The sequence below is a fragment of the Pristiophorus japonicus genome, chromosome 2 (assembly GCF_044704955.1).
Source record: "Pristiophorus japonicus isolate sPriJap1 chromosome 2, sPriJap1.hap1, whole genome shotgun sequence".
Classification (NCBI taxonomy): Eukaryota; Metazoa; Chordata; class Chondrichthyes; family Pristiophoridae; genus Pristiophorus; species Pristiophorus japonicus.
The window spans coordinates 118,561,139-118,583,911 of record NC_091978.1 but is presented as its reverse complement, the minus strand read 5'-3'; the positions used below and the strand labels follow the sequence as shown (position 1 = coordinate 118,583,911).

The following is a 22,773-nucleotide window of genomic DNA, read 5'->3' as shown; positions in this document are numbered from 1 at the left end:
GAAGTGCACATTTACCGAGAAGGGGATGAGAGATGGGTGCAGCCTTTCTTTGCTGCTGTTGTTGTTGTTGTTGATGTTACTGTTGTAACTGTTTTCAAATTGAAAGTTTTTTGGAAGTTATATAACTTTACAAGTTTATAAGTGATCTTAAAGAGTCATATTAAAGTAAAGTTTGATACAAGAATTATTTTATTACACTAAAGTTAAGTACATTGTAAACTTTTGAAGAAAGAGATGATGAGAGATGGGTGAATAAAATATATTTTACATTAAAACTGAATCATGTTCCATTAACACAACACATTTAGGAACAACTGCAAAATATAAACATGTCCATGCGGAATAGTTGTCGCTGAGCCCTCAGGCATCAGTAAAGCGTTCATGGATGAGCTGCTGGCGCAAGGCTCGAGCAATCGTTAAAGGAGCACGAAGGCCCGCCCTCCTGCGACGTCATGCTCCGGCCTCAGGCACTTGCATGGTTTTCTCATCCTTGTCATCATCATCCTCCACCACCTCCTCCTCCTCCTGGGGGAGGTGGGATCAGTACACACCGGACGGTCTGCACCTGGGCAGGACCGGAACCAATGTCCTAGGGGGAGTGTTTGCCAGTGCTGTTGGGGAGGAGTTAAACTAATATGGCAGGGGGATGGGAACCAATGCAGGGAGACAGAGGGAAACAAAATGGAGACAAAAGCAAAAGACAGAAAGGAGATGAGTAAAAGTGGAGGGCAGAGAAACCCAAGGCAAAAAACAAAAAGGGCCACTGTACAGCAAAATTTTAAAGGGTCAAAGTGTAATAAAAAGGCAAGCCTGAAAGCTCGGTGTCTCAATGCTAGGAGTATTCAGAACCCAGGAGAGGGCTCTGAGCTAGTTAGAGTGCGTGAGAGCTCAGATGAACAGGACCCCAAGAAAGAATACAAAAGGCAGGAGGCAACAGAGCAGAGTAGCACTGGGGTAAGTGTAAACCACAAGGTGATAGGAAGAGACAATATATATGAATATAAAGGGGCTGCAGGAGGGGTCAAAACTAAAAATCATGGTTTAAAAACTAGGATTAAAACTCTACCTAAATGCACACAGCATTCGAAATAAAGTAAATGAGTTGACGGCACAAATCATTACAAAAAAACTAGGATTAAAACTCTACCTAAATGCACACAGCATTCGAAATAAAGTAAATGAGTTGACGGCACAAATCATTACAAATGGGTATGATTTGGTGGCCATTACAGAAACGTGGTTGCAGGGGGGCCAAGACTGGGAATTAAACATACAGGGGTATCTGACAATTCGGAAAGATAGACAAGAAGAGAAAGGAGGTGGGATAGCTCTGTTAATAAAGGATCATAACCAGGGAGTTGTGAGAGACGATATTGGCTCTAATGAACAAAATGTTGAATCATTGTGGGTGGAGATTAGAGATAGTAAGGGGAAAAAGTCACTGGTGGGCGTAGTTTATAGGCCCCTAAATAATAATAACTTCATGGTGGGGCGGACAATAATCAAGGGAATAATGGAGGCATGTGAAAAAGGAACGGCAGTAATCATGGGGGATTTTAACCTACATATCGATTGGTCAAATCAAATCGCACGGGGTAGTCTTGAGGAGGAATTCATAGAATGCATATGGGATTGTTTCTTAGAACAGTATGTTACAGAACCTACAAGGGAGCAAGCTATCTTAGATCTGGTCCTGTGTAATAAGACAGGAATAATAAACGATCTCCAAGTAAAAGATTCTCTCGGAATGAGTGATCACAGTATGGTTGAATTTGTATTGCAGATTGAGGGTGAGGAAGTAGTGTCTCAAACGAGCGTACTATGCTTAAACAAAGGGGACTACAGTGGGATGAGGGCACAGTTGGCTAACGTAGACTGGGAACACAGATTAAACGGTGGCACAATTGAGGAACAGTGGAGGACTGTTAAGGAGCTCTTTCATAGTGCTCAACAAAAATATATTCCAGTGAAAAAGAAGGGCGGTAAGAGAATGGATAACCAGCCGTGGATAACCAAGGAAATAAAGGAGAGTATCAAATTAAAAACCAATGCGTATAAGGTGGCCAAGGTTAGTAGGAAACTAGAAGATTGGGAAAATTTTAAACGACAGCAAAGAATGACGAAGAAAGCAATAAAGAAAGGAAAGATAGATTATGAAAGTAAACTTGCGCAAAACATAAAAACAGATAGTAAAAGCTTTTACCGATATATAAAATGGAAAAGAGTGACTAAAGTAAATGTTGGTCCCTTAGAAGATGAGAAGGGGGATTTAATAATGGGAAATGTGGAAATGGCTGAGACCTTAAACAATTATTTTGCTTCGGTCTTCACAGTGGAAGACTACAAAAACCATGCCAAAAATTGCTGGTCACAGGAATGTGGGAAGGGAGGACTTGAGACAATTACTATCACTAGGGGGGTAGTGCTGGACAGGCTAACAGGACTCAAGGTAGACAAGTCCCCTGGTCCTCATGAAATGCATCCCAGGGTATTAAAAGAGATGGCGGAAGTTATAGCAGATGCATTCGTTATAATCTACCAAAATTCTCTGGACTCTGGGGAGGTACCAGTGGATTGGAAAGCAGCTAATGTAATGCCTCTGTTTAAAAAAGGGGGCAGACAAAAGACAGGTAACTATAGGCCATTTAGTTTAACATCTGTAGTGGGGGAAAATGCTTCAAGCTATCATTAAGGAAGAAATAGCGGGACATCTAGATAGGAATAGTGCAATCATGCAGACACAACATGGATTCAGGAAGGGGAAATCATGTTTAACTAATTTACTGAAATTCTTTGAGGATATAACGAGCATGGTGGATAGAGGTGTACCGATGTATGTGGTGTATTTAGATTTCCAAAAGGCATTCGATAAGGTGCCACACAAAAGGTTACTGCAAAAGATAAAGGTACATGGAGTCAGAGGAAATCTATTAGCATGGATCGAGAATTGGCTGGCTAACAGAAAGCAGAGAGTTGGGATAAATGGGTCCTTTTCGGGTTGGAAATTGGTGGTTAGTGGTGTGCCACAGGGATCGGTGCTGGGACCACAACTGATTACAATATACATAGATGACCTGGAAGAGGGGACAGAGTGTAGTGTAACAAAATTTGCAGATGACACAAAGATTAGTGGGAAAGCGGGTTGTGTGGAGGACACAGAGAGGCTGCAAAGAGATTTAGATAGGTTAAGCGAATGGGCTAAGGTTTGGCAGATGGAATACAATGTCGGAAAATGTGAGGTCATCCACCTTGGAAAAAAAAACAGTAAAAGGGAATATTATTTGAATGGGGAGAAATTACAACGTGCTGCGGTGCAGAGGGACCTGGGGGTCCTTGTGCATGAATCCCAAAAGTTGCAGGTGCAGCAGCTAATCAGGAAGGCGAATGGAATGTTGGCCTTCATTGCGAGAGAGATGGAGTACAAAAGCAGGGAGGTCCTGCTGCAACTGTACAGAGTATTGGTGAGGCCACACCTGGAGTACTGCATGTAGTTTTGGTCACCTTACTTAAGGAAGAATATACTAGCTTTGGAGGGGGTACAGAGACGATTCACTAGGTTGATTCCGGAGATGAGGGGGTTACCTTATGGTGATAGATTGAGTAGACTGGGTCTTTACTTGTTGGAGTTCAGAAGGATGAGGGGTGATCTTATAGAAACATTTAAAATCGTGAAAGGGATAGACAAGATAGAGGCAGAGAGGTTGTTTCCACTAGTCGGGGAGACTAGAACTAGGGGGGCACAGCCTCAAAATACGGGGGAGCCAATTTAAAACCGAGTTGAGAAGGAATTTCTTCTCCCAGAGGGTTTTGAATCTGTGGAATTCTCTGCCCAGGGAAGCAGTTGAGGCTAGCTCATTGAATGTATTCAAATCACAGAGAGATAGATTTTTAACCAATAAGGGAATTAAGGGTTATGGGGAGCGGGTGGGTAAGTGGAGCTGAGTCCACGGCCAGATCAGCCATGATCTTGTTGAATGGCGGAGCAGGCTCGAGGGGCTAGATGGCCAACTCCTGTTCCTTATTCTTATGTATGTTCTCCTCCTGCTGATCACCTGCATCTTCCAAATCATTATCATCAGCCACTCTCACCATAGGTGGGTCTTCTTCTTCCACTATCAGCTGCTGCTGCCTCATGATGGCCAAGTTATACAGCATGCAGCACACGACAGTGAACTGACCGACAATCTCAGGGGAATATTGCAAGTAGCCTCCAGAATGGTCCAGACATCGGAAACGCTGTTTCAAGATGCCAATGGTTCTCTCTATGATGCTGCGTGTCGTAATGTGCGACATTTTGTATTGGTGGTCAGCTTCCGTCCTGGTTACGCGTAGGGATGTCATAGAAACATAGACATAGAAAATAGGTGCAGGAGTAGGCTATTCGGCCCTTCGAGCCTGCACCACCATTCAATAAGATCATGGCTGATCATTCCCTCAGTACCCCTTTCCTGCTTTCTCTCCATACTCCTTGATCCCTTTAGCCACAAGGGCCTGTGCTCAAATATCTAAATGAATCATTCAGTACTCGAGTATAACACACTCAACAGGTTAACAGTGTATTCATTTCAGCAGTGGATATACTGCCAATATTATCTTAATGTGTTACAAAATAATGCTGAGAATAGCTATCAGAGTTAAAAGGACTGTAGCAGACTTGTTGCACTCCAAGATCTAAATATAAAAAGTTTTATTGAAAACATAGATGTATTAAAAGTGAAATCGAATAGATTACAGATTCAAAAAGAAAAATATTACAACAGAACAAGCTAGCTGTTCTTTATATGGAATATACAACACAGAAACAGGACATTCGGTCCAACTAGTCTGTGCTGGTGTTTATACTCCACACAAGTCTTCTCCCATTCAATCTACTTCATCTCAGCCTTTCAGCATAACATTTTATTCTCTTTACTCTCTGTATTTGTCTAGTTTCCTTTTGAAAGCATTCGGGATAGTTGCCTCAACCATTTCCTATGGTCGCAAGTTCCACATTCTAATCACTCAGAGTAAAGAAATTACTTTTTTAATTTCCCAATTGGATTTAATATTAAACACTACCACATGAAACCAACAGGGGAAAAGAATTAAAGCATCACATATCACAATTTATTTTTAAATCTCAAAGTCAACCCGTACAGTTTATGTCTGATGATCCAACGGAAAACTGGAAAGTAAAAGCTAGACACTTTGGAATATATGGGTCCAAGTAAAGTCTGAACCCACCCAAACCTATTTCTGCCCCACTCCCAGGAAACATGCCCGGACATGACTAACTGTCTGTGAAAAACAACTTTTGAACACATTTAAACACGACCATCATGTTTCAGAACATGCCTCGTTTAGTTTATATTTAAGCAACATGTCTGAGCTATTGCACTTTCCTTCTTCCGCTGGCCATGGAGCTCAGTACTTGCCTTCACAGCGTACAGCCTCTTCTCGTCGTGTATTTTCCGAGCCAGGTACACTTTGCCGAACGCCCCGCGGCTGATGGGCTTGATGATAGCGAAGTCCTCGATGCTGGGGGCTACCGGCACCTTGATCACCAGCATGTCCCTGTACAAACCGGCGGGACAGGCGGCACCTTTGCTCGGAACCTCCATGTCCCCCAGTTGGAACCCAGAGACCATTCCCTACCCCCACCTCCACCTCCTGGTTACAACGGCACACATGAGCCAGGTGGCGAGGCCGTACCCATTGTCTTCCAGTAGTCAGCTCTGCCCTTCTGGCTGCTGCTCAAACATGTCAGATATAATGCTGTCGCATAGGATGAACGCATCATGGGTGCTGCCAGGGTATCTTGCATCGACTGACATGATGCGCTGCTTATCGTCACACATGAGCTGCACATTAATGGAGTGGAAGCCTTTTCTATTCCTGAACAGCTCGGCATCCTCCACAGGTGCTCGCAAGGCGATGTGGGTACAATCAATGCAGCCCTGTATCTTTGGGAAGCCAGCAATCCTTGAGAACCCCACAGCCCTGTCATGGATTGCTTGGGCGGTTATTGAGAATTTGATGAAGTCATTCCTCCGTGCATATAGTGCAGCCGTGACCTGGCGAATGGAGACATGTATTCCATGTTGAGAGATGGCGCACACATCTCCAGTTGTCGCTTGAAATGATCCCGAGGCATAGAAGGAAAGTGCAGCTGTAACCTTCACTTCAACAGACAAAGCAGTCCACCTGCCGCTTCTCAGCTGTAAATCTGGTCTCAGCAACTCACAGATCTCACAGACAACTTCTCTGCGGAAACGCAGCCTTCTGACACAATCTGCATCACTCAGGTCCAGGTACGAATGCCTGACTCGAAATTGCCGAGGTGGGTAAGGCCTCCTGTCCAACAGCCTACGGGTTCTGATGTTCCTGATATGATGAGCTCTAATCAATTGTCTCCTACGTAGCACCATGATACAGATCGCTCGTAAAAGGTGTGGCATTGATATGATTGAAAGTTTAACAAAGTATGGGGGCAAAGAAGGTCAAAGAAGGTAAAATGGCAGGAAAGCAGGCAGCACAGCACAGCACAGCAGACGTTCGCAGTTCTGTGTATGTCTCTCTCTCTCCCCCCAAGGTATCTATATGGACCACACCCAAAGGTCTTTTGTCCTCTCCCGCTCCCCCCTTGAGTCATGTGACTTCTCTCTCCCTCCTCTTCCACCCCCACCCAGCTTATCCGTGAGGTTGCTTCCTGCAGCCTGTGTGTGCTTCGATGTCGGCAGTTCCCTGGCCGAGTGGTCTCCCAGTCGTCCTGCCCCTATCCCTGGCCAAGTGGTCACCCGGTTGTCCCGCACCTATCCCAGGCCGAGTGGTGGGCTCACGCACCAGCCAGCCCACTGTTAAAGTAGCTGCTTGTCTTTTGCCCTTGTTGCAGCCTGTCCAGTCGGTGAGTTTGCTTCATGCAGCCTGTGTGTTCTCCGATTGCACTTCAATCGCTTCCACCCCTATCCCTGGGCGAGTGGCCTTCCAGTGCGTTGTCATCCTGCACATATCCCCAGCTGAGTGGCCTCCGCACCGGCCGGCCCGCTGATTTCCCGGGCCGAGTTTTGAGATGAATGTAGGACTTAGTTTTATTTTTTATTTCTTCTTGAATGTTTTTATTTTTTATTTCTTCTTGAATGCTTATTACTTGTTGTGCTTTTTTTAGTGCTTTGTCATTCTTGGTGCAAGATCCTCTCTGCTTCCCTTCCCGCCCCTATCTCAGGTCCAATAGTCTCCGATGTACCTACTTGCACTGATTTCTTAACTCTCCGCAAGGGTTTTCACATGCGGCTACAAGTGGCAACATACGCTGACCTAAGTTAGTTTGGAATAACTATTAGCTGGCCAAAGTGGACTAAATAGGCAAAACGGGTGTATGTGGCTGGTAACAACCCCTTTTGAAAAAAAACTAAACTAAAAAAATCATAACTAACTCACTTACACTAGCGCAAATTGAATGTGCAAAATGTGGATTTTTAAGATATTCCAGAAAAATCAAATTGCTCCAAAAAAAACGGAGCAACTCCTAGCCAATTTTGATCCCATAGTATCTTTAATAGAGAAAAATGTCCCACGATGCTTCAGAGGTGTAATCCGACAAAAGTAGACAGCGAGCCAAAGAAAGATATATTAAAAGGGGCGACCAATAGTTTGGTCAAAGAGGTGGGTTTTAAGGAGATTCACATCCTTGTTTTCAAATCCTTCCACAACCCTCCCAAGATATATGCACTGCTTTAATTCTGCCCTCTTGAGTATCCCTGATTATAATCGCTCAATCTTTGGTGGCCGTTCCTTCTGTTGCCTTATCCCTAAGCTCTGGAATTCCCTGCCTAAACTTCTCCGCCTCTCTACCTCTTTCCTTCTTTACGACACTCCTTAAAACCTATCTCTTTGACCAAGCTTTTGGTCACCTGCCCTAATTTCTCTTTATGTGGCTCGGTGTTAAATTTTCCATCTTATAATACTCCTGTGAAGCGCCTTGTGGCATTTTACTATGTTAAAGGCACTATATAAAGACAAGTTGTTGTTGTTGTTGGCAGATTTAAAGGAAGAGACGGAGATGGAAGGATTTAGGGATGGAAGTTTAGAGCATGGGCCCAAATGGCTAAAGGCGCAGCCGCCAATGGTGGGGCAAAGGGGGGGGAGATGCACAAAAGATCAGAGTCAGGGCAAGAGAGAATTCCAGAGGGAGGTATAGGGTTAAAGGAGGTAACAAAGATAGTCAGTCCCTCGAATCGAGGATGACTTGCTTCCACAAAGGGACGAGTTCAATGAGTTCACAGGTGTTTCAATGAAGGGCCTAATATTTCAGGTCCCGAACTGCATGTTGAAGGGTGGAAGATGCCTGTGCATGAATTTTTTTAACGTGTGGTGGCCATTGCACACCAGCCACCACATCGGCTTGACAGAGCTCGGTCTTGGTCCAGTGGCAATGATTAACCAAGACGACTGGAGACCAGCTCTGCTGCACGGACCTAGTGCGCACACATATCGCAGTGTAGGCTAGCCCGTGCTGCCCCTGGGCCCACGCCTCTTCTGGGGTCTTTTTTAACACCTCCACAGGCCATGAGGTATTAAGCAGTGGATAAAAATTTAAAATTTGGGAAGTTGGAGAACCGGTTGTCAATCCAGGTGTGCACTAGCACAGGATATTGCTCATATCACCTGACCTGTCTGGAATCCCTCATTGGTGGTACTCCTCGTCCAAACATGTCAGAGGGACTCCAATTGGAATTACCATTGGTGCCAGTAATGGTGCTATTACCAAAACCTATTATTCAACTGGCACAAGAGCTCAAGTGCCAACAGGATGAAAACAACAAAAAAAATGAAGAATGAATGCAGAAACAGCCTTCAAACGTATGAATGTATACAACTCAATTCCCAGCAACCCTAGACACCGATTGTATGTGAGCAGGATTTACACCAGGCATTGATCTAACTCAATGACTGAAAATGGCACAGAAGGTGTAATCGCACCGCAGGAGTGCAGGAAAAAGAGTGGGAGAGCGATAGTGATAGGGGATTCAATTGTAAGGGGAATAGATAGGCGTTTCTGCGGCCGCAACCGAGACTCCAGGATGGTATGTTGCCTCCCTGGTGCAAGGGTCAAGGATGTCTCGGAGCGGGTGCAGAACATTCTAAAAAGGGGAGATCAGCCAGTTGTCATGGTGCACATTGGTACCAACGACATAGGTAAAAAAAGGGATGAGGTCCTACGAAACGAATTTAAGGAGCTAGGAGCTAAATTAAAAAGTAGGACCTCAAAAGTAGTAATCTCGGGATTGCTACCAGTGCCACGTGATAGTCAGAGTAGGAATCGCAGGATAGCGCAGATGAAGACGTGGCTTGAGCAGTGGCGCAGGAGGGAGGGATTCAAATTCCTGGGGCATTGGAACCAGTTCTGGGGGAGGTGGGACCAGTACAAACCGGATGGTCTGCACCTGGGCAGGACCGGAACCAATGTCCTAGGGGGAGTGTTTGCTAGTGCTGTTGGGGAGGAGTTAAACTAATATTGCAGGGGGATGGGAACCAATGCAAGGAGACAGAGGGAAACAAAAAGGAGGCAAAAGCAAAAGACAGAAAGGAGATGAGGAAAAGTGGAGGGCAGAGAAACCCAGGGCAAAGAACAAAAAGGGCCATTGTACAGCAAAATTCTAAAAGGACAAAGGGTGTTAAAAAAGCAAGCCTGAAGGCTTTGTGTCTTAATGCAAGGAGTATCCGCAATAAGGTGGATGAATTAACTGTGCAAATAGATGTTAACAAATATGATGTGATTGGGATTACGGAGGCGTGGCTCCAGGATGATCAGGGCTGGGAACTCAACATCCAGGGGTATTCAACATTCAGGAAAGATAGAATAAAAGGAAAGGGAGGTGGGGCAGCATTGCTGGTTAGGGAGGAAATCGAGGCAATGGTTCGGAAGGACATTAGCTTGGATGATGTGGAATCTATATGGGTAGAGCTGCAGAACACCAAAGGGCAAAAATCGATAGTGGGAGTTGTGTACAGACCTCCAAACAGTAGTAGTGATGTTGGGGAGGGCATCAAACATGAAATTAGGGGTGCGTGCAATAAAGGTGCAGCAGTTATAATGGGTGACTTTAATATGCACATAGATTGGGCTAACCAAACTGGAAGCAATACGGTGGAGGAGGATTTCCTGGAGTGCATAAGGGATGGTTTTTTAGACCAATATGTCGAGGAACCAACTAGGGGGGAGGCCATCTTAGACTGGGTGTTGTGTAATGAGAGAGGATTAATTAGCAATCTCGTTGTGCGAGGCCCCTTGGGGAAGAGTGACCATAATATGGTGGAATTCTGCATTAGGATGGAGAATGAAACAGTTAATTCAGAGACCATGGTCCAGAACTTAAAAAAGGGTAACTTTGAAGGTATGAGGCGTGAATTGGCTAGGATAGATTGGCGAATGATACTGAAGGAGTTGACTGTGGATGGGCAATGGCAGACATTTAGAGATTGCATGGATGAACTACAACAATTGTACATTCCTGTCTGGCGTAAAAATAAAAAAGGGAAGGTGGCTCAACCATGGCTATCAAGGGAAATCAGGGATAGTATTAAAGCCAAGGAAGTGGCATACAAATTGGCCAGAAATAGCAGCGAACCCGGGGACTGGGAGAAATTTAGAACTCAGCAGAGGAGGACAAAGGGTTTGATTAGGGCAGGGAAAATGGAGTACGAGAAGAAGCTTGCAGGGAACATTAAGACGGATTGCAAAAGTTTCTATAGATATGTAAAGAGAAAAAGGTTAGTAAAGACAAACGTAGGTCCCCTGCAGTCAGAATCAGGGGAAGTCATAACAGGGAACAAAGAAATGGCGGACCAATTGAACAAGTACTTTGGTTCGGTATTCACTAAGGAGGACACAAACAACCTTCCGGATATAAAAGGGGTCGGAGGGTCTAGTAAGGAGGAGGAACTGAGGAAAATCCTTATTAGTCGGGAAATTGTGTTGGGGAAATTGATGGGATTGAAGGCCCCCAGGGCCTGATGGACTGCATCCCAGAGTACTTAAGGAGGTGGCCTTGGAAATAGTGGATGCATTGACAGTCATTTTCCAACATTCCATTGACTCTGGATCAGTTCCTATGGAGTGGAGGGTAGCCAATGTAACCCCACTTTTTAAAAAAAGAGGGAGAGAGATAATAGGGAATTATACACCGGTCAGCCTGACATCGGTAGTGGGTAAAATGATGGAATCAATTATTAAGGATGTCATAGCAGTGCATTTGGAAAGAGATGATATGATAGGTCCAAGTCAGCATGGATTTGTGAAAGGGAAATCGTGCTTTACAAATCTTCTGGAATTTTTTAAGGATGTTTCCAGTAGAGTGGACAAGGGAAAACCAGTTGACGTGGTATATTTGGACTTTCAGAAGGCTTTCGACAAGGTCCCACACAAGAGGTTAATGTGCAAAGTTAAAGCACATGGGATTGGGGGTAGTGTGCTGACATGGATTGAGAACTGGTTGTCAGACAGGAAGCAAAGAGTAGGAGTAAATGGGGACTTTTCAGAATGGCAGGCAGTGACTAGTGGGGTACCGCAAGGTTCTGTGCTGGGGCCCCAGCTGTTTACACTGTACATTAATGATTTAGACGAGGGGATTAAATGTAGTATCTCCAAATTTGCGGATGACACTAAGTTGGGTGGCAGTGTGAGCTGCGAGGAGGATGCTATGAGGCTGCAGAGCGACTTGGATAGGTTAGGTGAGTGGGCAAATGCATGGCAGATGAAGTATAATGTGGATAAATGTGAGGTTATCCACTTTGGTGGTAAAAACAGAGAGACAGACTATTATCTGAATGGTGACAGATTAGGAAAAGAGGAGGTGCAAAGAGGCCTGGGTGTCATAGTACATCAGTCATTGAAGGTTGGCATGCAGGTACAGCAGGCGGTTAAGAAAGCAAATGGCATGTTGCCCTTCATAGCGAGGGGATTTGAGTATAGGGGCAGGGAGGTGTTGCTACAGTTGTACTTGGTGCACTTGGTGAGGCCACACCTGGAGTATTGTGTACAGTTTTGGTCTCCTAACCTGAGGAAGGACATTCTTGCTATTGAGGGAGTGCAGCGAAGGTTCACCAGACTGATTCCCGGGATGGCAGGACTGACATATCAAGAAAGACTGGATCAACTGGGCTTGTATTCACTGGAGTTCAGAAGAATGAGAGGGGACCTCATAGAAACGTTTAAAATTCTGACGGGGTTAGACAGGTTAGATGCAGGAAGAATGTTCCCAATGTTGGGGAAGTCCAGAACCAGGGGACACAGTCTAAGGATAAGGGGTAAGCCATTTAGGACCGAGATGAGGAGGAATTTCTTCACCCAGAGAGTGGTGAACCTGTGGAATTCTCTACCACAGAAAGTTGTTGAGGCCAATTCACTAAATATATTCAAAAAGGAGTTAGATGTAGTCCTTACTACTAGGGGGATCAAGGGGTATGGTGAGAAAGCAGGAATGGGGTACTGAAGTTGCATGTTCAGCCATGAACTCATTGAATGGCGGTGCAGGCTAGAAGGGGCGAATGGCCTACTCCTGCACCTATTTTCTATGTTTCTATCTATGTTTCTATGTAATTATATTATGAAGCTTTTATCCATTTAAGGCAGAACATTTCTGAACCCAACCCAAGGCTATCAGAAAGTACATCATGTGCAAAAGGTGTAGTGTCTTAAACGATTGTACTATGCTTAAACAAAGGGGACTACAGAGGGATGAGGGCAGAATTGGCTAAAGTAGACTGGGAACACAGATTAAACGTTGACACAATTGAGGAACAGTGGAGGACTTTTAAGGAGCTCTTTCATAGTGCTCAATAAAAATATATTCCAGTGAAAAAGAAGGGCGGTAAGAGAAGGGATAACCAGCCGTGGATAACCAAGGAAATAAAGGAGAGTATCAAATTAAAAACCAATGCGTATAAGGTGGCCAAGGTTAGTGGGAAACTGGAAGATTGGGAAAATTTTAAACAACAGCAAAGAATGACTAAGAAAGCAATAAAGAAAGGAAAGATAGACTATGAAAGTAAACTTGCGCAAAACTTAAAAACAGATAGTAAAAGCTTTTACCGATATATAAAACGGAAAAGAGTGACTAAAGTAAATGTTGGTCCCTTAGAAGATAAGAAGGGGGATTTAATAATGGGAAATGTGGAAATGGCTGAGACCGTAAACAATTATTTTGCTTCGGTCTTCACAGTGGAAGACACAAAAACCATGCCAAAAATTGCTGGTCACGGGAATGTGGGAAGGGAGGACCTTGAGACAATCACTATCACTAGGGAGGTAATGCTGGACAGGCTAATGGGACTCAAGGTAGACTAGTCCCCTGGTCCTCATGAACTGCATCCCAGGGTATTAAAAGAGATGCCGGAAGTTATAGCAGATGCATTCGTTATAATCTACCAAAATTCTCTGGACTCTGGGGAGGTACCATCGGATTGGAAAGCAGCTAATGTAATGCCTCTGTTTAAAAAAAGAGGCAGACAAAAGACAGGTAACTATAGGCCGGTTAGTTTAACATCTGTAGTGGGGAAAATGCTTGAAGCTATCATTAAGGAAGAAATAGCAGGACATCTTGATAGGAATAGTGCAATCAAGCAGATCCAACATGGATTCATGAAAGGGAAATCATGTGTAACTAATTTACTGAAATTTGTTGAGGATATAACGAGCATGCTGGATAGGTGTACCGATGGATGTGGTGTATTTAGATTTCCAAAAGGCATTCGATAAGGTGCCACACAAAAGGTTACTGCAGAAGATAAAGGTACACGGAGTCAGAGGAAATGTATTAGCATGGATAGAAAATTGGCTGGCTGGCAGAAAGCAGAGAGTCGGGATAAATGGGTCCTTTTCGGGTTGGAAATCAGTGGTTAGTGGTGTGCTGCAGGGATCGGTGCTGGGACCACAACTGTTTACAATATACATAGATGACTTGGAAGAGGGGTCAGAGTGTAGTGTAACAAAATTTGCAGATGACACAAAGATTAGTGGGAAAGCGGGTTGTGTAGAGGACACAGAGAGGCTGCAGAGAGATTTAGATCGGTTAAGCGAATGGGCTAAGGTTTGGCAGATGGAATACAATGTCGGAAAATGTGAGGTCATCCACCTTGGAAAAAAAAACAGTAAAAGGGAATATTATTTGAATGGGGAGAAATTACAACATGCTGCGCTGCAGAGGGACCTGGGGGTCCTTGTGCATGAAACAATCCCAAAAAATTAGTTTGCAGGTGCAGCAGGTAATCAGGAAGGCGAATGGAATGTTGGCCTTCATTGCGAGAGGGATGGAGTACAAAAGCAAGGAGGTCCTGCTGCAACTGTACAGGGTACTGGTGAGGCCGCACCTGGAGTACTGCGTGCAGTTTTGGTCACCTTACTTAAGGAAGGATATACTAGCTTTGGAGGGGGTACAGAGACAATTCACTAGGCTGATTTCGGAGATGAGGGGGTTACCTTATGATGATAGATTGAGTCGACTGGGTCTTTACTCGTTGGAGTTCAGAAGGATGAGGGGTGATCTTATAGAAACATTTAAAATAATGAAAGGGATAGACAGGATAGAGGCAGAAAGGTTGTTTCCACTGGTCGGGGAGACTAGAACTAGGGGGCACAGCCTCAAAATACAGGGGAGCCAATTTAAAACCGAGTTGAGAAGGAATTTCACAGTTGTGAAACTGTGGAATTCTCTGCCCAAGGAAGCAGTTGAGGCTAGCTCATTGAATCTATTCAAATCACAGATAGATAGATTTTTAACCAATAAGAGAATTAAGGGTTATGGGGAGCGGGCGGGTAAGTGGAGCTGAGTCCACGGCCAGATCAGCTATGATCTTGTTGAATGGCGGAGCAGGCTCGAGGGGCTAGATGGCCTACTCCTGTTCCTAATTCTTATGTTCTTATGTTCTTATTAATGTTAGGGAAGTCCAGAACCAGGGGTCACAGTCTAAGGGCTAACCTATTTAAGACCGAGATGAGGAGAGGCTTCTTCACCCATGGAGTGGTGAACCTGTGGAATTCTCTGCCACAGAAAGTTGTTGAAGCCAATTCACTAAATATATTCAAAAAGGAGTTAGATGTAGTCCTTACTACTAGGGGGATCAAGGGGTATGGCGAGAAAGCAGGAATGGGGTACTGAAGTTGCATGTTCAGCCATGAACTCATTGAATGGCGATGCAGGCTCGAAGGGCCGAATGGCCTACTCCTGCACCTATTTTCTATGTTTCTATGTTTCTATAGCAGCGCATTTGGAAAGAGGTGACATGATAGGTCCAAGTCAGCATGGATTTGTGAAAGGGAAATCATGCTTGACAAATTTTCTGAAATTTTTTGAGGATGTTTCCAGTAGAGTGGACAAGGGAGAACCAGTTGATGTGTTGTATTTGGACTTTCGGAAGGCTTTCGACAAGGTCCCACACAGGAGATTGATGTGCAGGGTTGGGGCACATGGGATTGGGGGTGGTGTGCTGACGTGGATTGGGGGCTGGATGGCAGGCAGGAGGCGGGGATTGGGAGTGGCTGGATGCTTTTCAAAGTGGCGGGCGGTGGCTGGTGGGGTGACGCGGGGTTCTGTGCTGGGGCCCCAGCTGTTACATTGATGATTTGGACGAGGGGATTGAATGTGGTATCTCCAGGTTTGCGGATGGCGCTGGGTTGGGTGGCAGTGTGAGCTGCGGGGAGGATGCTATGGGGCTGCAGGGTGACTTGGATGGGTTGGGATGGTGGGCAAATGCATGGCAGATGGAGTGTAGTGTGGATGGATGTGAGGTTGTCCACTTTGGTGGTAAAAGTGGAGAGACAGACTATTGTCTGAATGGTGACAGATTGGGGGGGAGGGTGGGTGCGGCGAGGCCTGGGTGTCATGGTCCATCGGTCGTTGAGGGTTGGCATGCAGGTGCAGTGGGCGGTTGGGAGGGCGGGTGGCATGTTGGCCTTCATGGCGAGGGGATTTGAGTACAGGGGCAGGGAGGTGTTGCTGCGGTTGTGCAGGGCCTTGGTGGGGCCACACCTGGAGTGTTGCGTACAGTTTTGGTCTCCTAGCTTGAGGAAGGACGTTCTTGCTGTTGGGGGGGTGCAGCGAGGGTTCACCGGACTGATTCCCGGGATGGCGGGGCTGACGTGTCGGGAAAGACTGGCTCGGTTGGGCTTGTATTCGGTGGAGTTCGGAGGGGTGAGAGGGGATCTCATGGAAACGTTTAGGATTCTGACGGGTTTGGACAGGTTGGACGCAGGGGGAGTGTTCCCGGTGTTGGGGAGGTCAGGGGCCGGGGGTCGCGGTCTGGGGATAGGGGGTGAGCCATTTAGGACCGAGATGAGGAAAAACTTCTTCACCCAGAGAGTGGTGAACCTGTGGAATTCTCTACCACAGAAAGTTGTTGAGGCCAATTCACTAAATATATTCAAAAAGGAGTTGGATGTAGTCCTTACTACTACGGGGATTAAGGGGTATGGCGAGAAAGCAGGAATGGGGTACTGAAGTTGCATGTTCAGCCATGAACTCATTGAATGGCGGTGCAGGTTCGAAGGGCCGAATGGCCTACTCCTGCACCTATTTTGCTATGTTTCTATATTTCTATGTTTCTATGTCACGGGTCGCCACCCCTTTTTTGCATACCATTATTCCCTCTGAATTGGTGCGCACAGGACAGAAACAATATGAACATTTCCCCCAGTGGAAAATATTAACCATAGCCCCACTTTGTTATCTGCATCTGACTGAATACTAAAATTGGCACACACAAATGTTTTATGTCACTCAGGGAAGTGTCATATGGCCTTGCTTTTCGTGTCAGCATTTGAGCCGGTTCCAACCACTTTTTCTGATCTTTCATCACTGTTGAACTGAAAACCATCTAAAAGACATCATGACAGGAAGAAGTTGCTAACAATGATTTTCGACCATATCAAATCACTGATGCAAAGTCTGGACTAGTATCCATATAAAAAATGATTGAGCAGCAAAACGTGGTGCCAAGGACCCCGAGGATCAGTACATGGGGTAATTGCATTCTTAACAGTCAGCATTAAAGTATCCAAGGGGGATGTAAAGTTTCTCAAAGTTAAATGGTCTCAGTTCTCATATAACCTCCACTGAGTTCAATATAATTGGGATCAGAAAAAAACAAAGGATCAAGTAGTCAGTCAGATCATCTGCTTGAAGAATATGTTATCAGTTCCAAAAATGTAAATAGTTAGAAAAACATAAATATATGTCTTTATGGATTTCCAAAAGGTATGGAGTGCAGTCACATTTTTAATATCCAAATAACCTGTGTATGCGCCTACTGTTTTCATCACAATTTTTCCCCTTATTAAAGTACGTTCTCTTAATATTAATCTGTTGCTTTGCCTCGGTGCTACTTCAATGGCATACGAGGCTGCTGTCTGTCAATAGCCTGCTCTTGAGGTTAAAGTAGTTGTTGCCTGATTCTTAAGATGGAGCTACTACAGGCTGTGGCATTTCTACTGCTGCGTGGGCAGCCTGGGCCTGCGTGCTTTCTCTCACCTGTGCAGCAACTGGAAAGACTAGCAAAAAGGTACAGGTATGCTGCCAACATCCATGCCCTTCTGATGGGCACTACTTCACCAAGGCCACTGATTGGTATGTCAGAAGATCCAGTGGCACCAATAAGATCACTGAAGCCCTCTGAGGCTGCTAGAGTTATTCATTCCACTTGAACCTCAGGCCGCTATGACTGCAGTCCAAGCATCTAAGGAAAACATTATGGAACTTAAAGACTCCTGCCTCACATTGTCACAGGAAGGTAGAGTACATAGTTATTCTAGCTCATTTAATCATAGTTATTCTCAGTGCCAATCAGTGCTGTTTTATTTACAGCAATCCAGCAGCTTCATGGTCATTTTTTTCCTGGTGCTAGCCAACAAATCACCAAATTTACTAAACTGAATTAAACAATTTGCCATGATGGGACTTGAATTCACAACACTTTCATACTAGTCTAGCACCGTAATCATGACACTATGATTTTCATAATCTTCCTACTGGCCAATTATAAAGTTGGCATTGCTGGGACCATGCATGGGGACACAGGAAGTGAAGAAAGAGAACAAGGATAGGAAATGAAGAAAGAACAAGAGGCAGGAAGTGAAAAAAGGTGCTTCTCATTCAATCTACTGGACTGAAAGTTTTTTAAGTTGCCTTTATTCTTTCATCTGTTGTGCTGTTATGACATTTCTGAATTATTACACTCTATTTTACAGTTTTCAAATTTTATTATTCATGTTTTCAGAAAAATTTTATAAGATCAATGAATGTCATAACGGTTCACTATATCTGAATGTAATAACAGATAAAGATTGCAAAAATAACTGGCTAAGTGTGTACATTGTTCATTGTTCATAGGTTTATATGTAACCTTCAGGGCTGCTGACAGAGAACCGTGCGGCTTTTTGTGCGAACACGATGGGCCTAAATGGCCTCCTTCTGCGCTGTAAATTTCTATGTTTCTATTTGTGTTTAAAGTTTACTTGACTATATCCTCATTTGCCTCCATATTACACTATTTCTGCACTTTTTACACCATTTAATAGTAGAGGAATCCTCGTGAATTGGAGAGTTTTCCAATCGAATTTGTCTGGGTGATTCGAGAAATCTCTGGAACTGTGACATTTACTGCTATCATTGTTTCAGTAAGTGCATCAGATATGCAGCACTGCTCTCATGGGACTTAATTCACTTAATTTTAGTGAAAAAGTAGGTCTGAGTAAAAAGTGGTAGAACGATGTTCGAAATCACTATCACCTCGATTTCAGCTTCTATCCGGGAGTTGGCAGGCAAGGGCCAAGGTGGATGGCAAACGTTCGGCCCTCCGCAGCGTGAGGCCCGGGACGTTTTAAATCATGGTAATTTTGTCCTGGTCTAGCCAACAAATGACCAGTCCTGCTGGTCCTGACCCAGCTCCTGCATGCTGCCAGGTTAGGCTTACAGGGAAGCCACAACTATTTATCTGCACAGGTCTCCGGTTAAAATTCCAGTCAGGCCCTAGTGATGTCAATTTGCATATTTGAAGAAGGACCCCGCTGTCTTCTGGCAAGTGTCTCTCTTGCCTGCTCAGACCTACTTTCCCACTTATTTGCAAGGCTATGTGATGACACAGAATATCCATACCAGGTTATATTCACTTATCACCTCCACCTTTGCTAACCTACTTTGGCTCCCAGTCCCACAAATCCTACAATTTAAAATTCCCATTTTCACGTTTTAATCCCTGCATGGCCTCACCCTTCCCTAACTCCAACTCCCTTCAGCCCTACAAATTGTATAAATTTCCTGTATACTTTATTAATATTTGGTACATTTTAACAATTATCACATGTACATCTGTTCGGAACAGAATAGAAACCAGTACAGTATTGCCAATTCAAAAGGGAAAGAGTGGGTGTGTTAAATGGCATATCACTATCAAATGGCAATTTACACTGCCTCAAGCCTTTAAGGCCTGCAACAATGCACAACTTTGGCAGTAGTCCTGCTGAGTGCTCACAGAACAAAGGGCTCAATTTTCCCCGGTCATTTGCGCCGTCTTTTTGGCACGCGCTGTTTTTTCTGGTGTATTTATTCCCCCTCCTCCTCCTCCTCCCACTGCGAGCAGCTTCTCTTTGCTACCTCTGCTCCATGCTCTGTCATGCTGCAGCGCGAAGGGAACTGCAAGTAGAGCCCCCATGACAGGAGGCTAATAGAAACATAGAAAATAGGTGCAGGAGTAGGCCATTCGGCCCTTTGAGCCTGCACCACCATTCAATATGATCATGGCTGACCAATTTTGCAACTTTAGTACCCCATTCCTGCTTTCTCTCCATACCGCTTGATCCCTTTAGCTGTAAGGGCCACATCTAACTCCCTTTTCAATATATCTAATGAACTGGGCCTCAACAACTTTCTGTTGTAGAGAATTCGACAGGTTCACAATTCTCTGAGTGAAGAAGTTTCTCCTCATCTCGGTCCTAAATGGCTTACCCCTTATCCTTAGACTGTGACCCCTGGTTCTGGACTTCCCCAACATCGGAAACATTCTTCCTGCATCTATCATGTCCAATCCCGTCCGAATGTTATATGTTTCTATGAGATCCCCTCTCATTCTTCTAAATTCCAGTGAATAGAAGCCTAGTCGATCCAGTCTTTCTTCATATGTCAGTCCTGCCATCCCGGGAATCAGTCAGGTGAACCTTCGCTGCACTCCCTCAATAGCAAGCATGTCCTTCCTCAGATTAGGAGACCAAAACGGTACACAATATTCCAGGTGTGGCCTCACCAAGGCCCTGTACAACTGCAATAAGACCTCCCAGCTCCTATACATGAACGTCGAGAGGCAGGAGTTCGGGAGGCGAGAGGCCTACAAGAGGCCCATCAGCGAGCAGTCCAGGGAGCATCGAGATTGGGAGTTCGGGAAGCTAGAGGCCTACAAGAGGCCCATCAGCGAGCAGTCCGGGGAGCATCGAGAGGCGGGAGTTTGGGAGGCGAGAGGCCTACAAGAGGCCCGTCAGTGAGCAGTCCGGGGAGCGTCGCGAGGCAGGAGTTCGGGAGACAAGAGGCCTATAAAGGCCAGCCGGTGCAGCTGCAGCAGGGAGGCAAAAAGAAGTAGAAAGAAATCGAAAGGTAACATCACAACCAAGGGGGTAAGTGATTGGTAAGTAGTTTTTCTTTTTCTTTATCAGTAAGTAACATTTATCATTGTTGTTGCCAAATTAAGTTTATCTAGGGGTTAAGTCATGGCAGGAGAGCTCGGACACGTGTTATGCTCCTCCTGTAATATGTGGGAAGTCAGGATGTCCCTGACGACTATGTGTGCGGGAAGTGTATCCACCTCCAGCTCCTAACTGACCGCATTGCGGCACTGGAGCTGAGGGTGGATGAACTCTGGAGCATCCACGATGCTGAGAATGACGTGAATAGCACACTTAGCGAGTTGGTCTTACTGCAGGTAAAGGACACACAGCCACATAGTAAATGAGTGACCAACAGGAAGAGCAGTGCAAGGAAAGTAGTGCAGGGTCCCCTGCGGTCATCCCCCTGCAAAACAGATACATCGCTTTGGATACTATTGAGGGGATAACTCATCAGGGGAGAACAGCAGCAGCCAACTTCATGGCACCTTGGGTGGCTCTGCTGCACAGGAGGGCAGGAAAAAGAATGGGAGAGCCATAGTGAGAGGGGATTCGATTGTAAGGGGAAGAGAGAGGCATTTCTGCGGCCGCAACCGAGACTCCAGGATGGTATGTTGCCTCCCTGGTGCAAGGGTCAAGGATGTCTTGGAACGGATGCAGGACATTGTGAAAAGGGAGGGTGAACAGCCAGCTGTCGTGGTGCATATAGTACCAATGATATAGGTAAAAAATAGGATGAGGTCCTACAAGAAGAATTTAGGGATCTAGGAGCTAAATTAAAAAGTAGGACCTCAAAAGTAGTAATCTCAGGATTGCTACCTGTGCCACATGCTAGTCAGAGTAGGAATCGCAGGATAGCTCAGGTGAATACGTGGCTTGAGGAGTGGTGCAAAAGGGAGGGATTCAAATCCCTGGGACATTGGAACCGGTTCTGGGGGAGCAGTACAAACCGGACGGTCTGCACCTGGGCAGGACCGGAACCAATGTCCTAGGGGGAGTGTTTGCTAGTGCTTTTGGGGAGGAGTTAAACTAACATGGCAGGGGGATAGAAACCTATGCATGGAGACAGAGGGAAATAAAATGGAGGCAGAAACAAAAGATAGAAAGGAGAATAGTAAAAGTGGAGGGTAGAGAAACCCAAGGCAAAAAACAAAAAGGGCCACATTACAGCAAAATTCTAAAGGGGCAAAGTGTGTTAAAAAGACAAGCCTGAAGGCTCTGTGCCTCAATGCGAGGAGTATTCGGAATAAGGTGGACGAATTAACTGCGCAGACAGCAGTTAACGGATATGATGTAATTGGCATTACGGAGACATGGCTCCAGGGTGACCAAGGCTGGGAACTCAACACCAGGGGTATTCAACATTTAGGAAGGATAGGCAGAGAGGAAAAGGAGGCGGCGTGGCATTGCTGGTTAAAGAGGAAATTAATGCAATAGTAAGGAGGGACATTAGCCTGGATGATGTGGAATCGGTATGGGTGGAGCTGCGGAATACCAAAGGGCAGAAAATGCAAGTGGGAGTTGTGTACAGACCACCAAACAGTAGTAGTGAGGTTGGGGACAGCATCAAACAAGAAATAAGGGATGTGTGCAATAAAGGTACAGCAGTTATCATGGGCGACTTTAATCTACATATTGATTGAGCTAACCAAAGTGGTACCAATGCGGTGGAGGAGGATTTCCTGGAAAGTTTTAGGGATGGTTTTCTGCACCAATATGTCGAGGAACCAACCTAGAGAGCTGGCCATCCTAGACTGGGTGATGTGTAATGAGAAGGGACTAATTAGCAATCTTGTTGTGCGAGGCTCCTTGGGGAAGAGTGACCATAATATGATAGAATTCTTCATTAAGATGGAGAGTGACAAAGTTAATTCGGAAATTAGGGTCCTGAACTTGAGGAAAGGTAACTTCGACGGTATGAGTCGTGTATTGCCTAGAATAACCTGGCAAAAGATACTTAAAGAGTTGAAGGTGGATAAGCAATGGCAAACATTTAAAGATCACATGGATGAACTTCAGCAATTGTACATCCCTGTCTGTAGTAAAAATAAAATGTTGAAGGTGGTTCAGCCGTAGCTAACAAGGGAAATTAAGGACAGTCTTAAAACTAAGGAAGAGGCAAATAAATTGCCTAGATAAAGCAACAAACTTGA

General features: G+C 45.1%; 1 pseudogene; it reads right to left on the bottom strand.

Moving 5' to 3' along the window:
• LOC139240463 (putative nuclease HARBI1 pseudogene) overlaps positions 1–22,773 on the bottom strand; it is a 397,365-nt pseudogene that overhangs the window by 344,224 nt on the left and 30,368 nt on the right.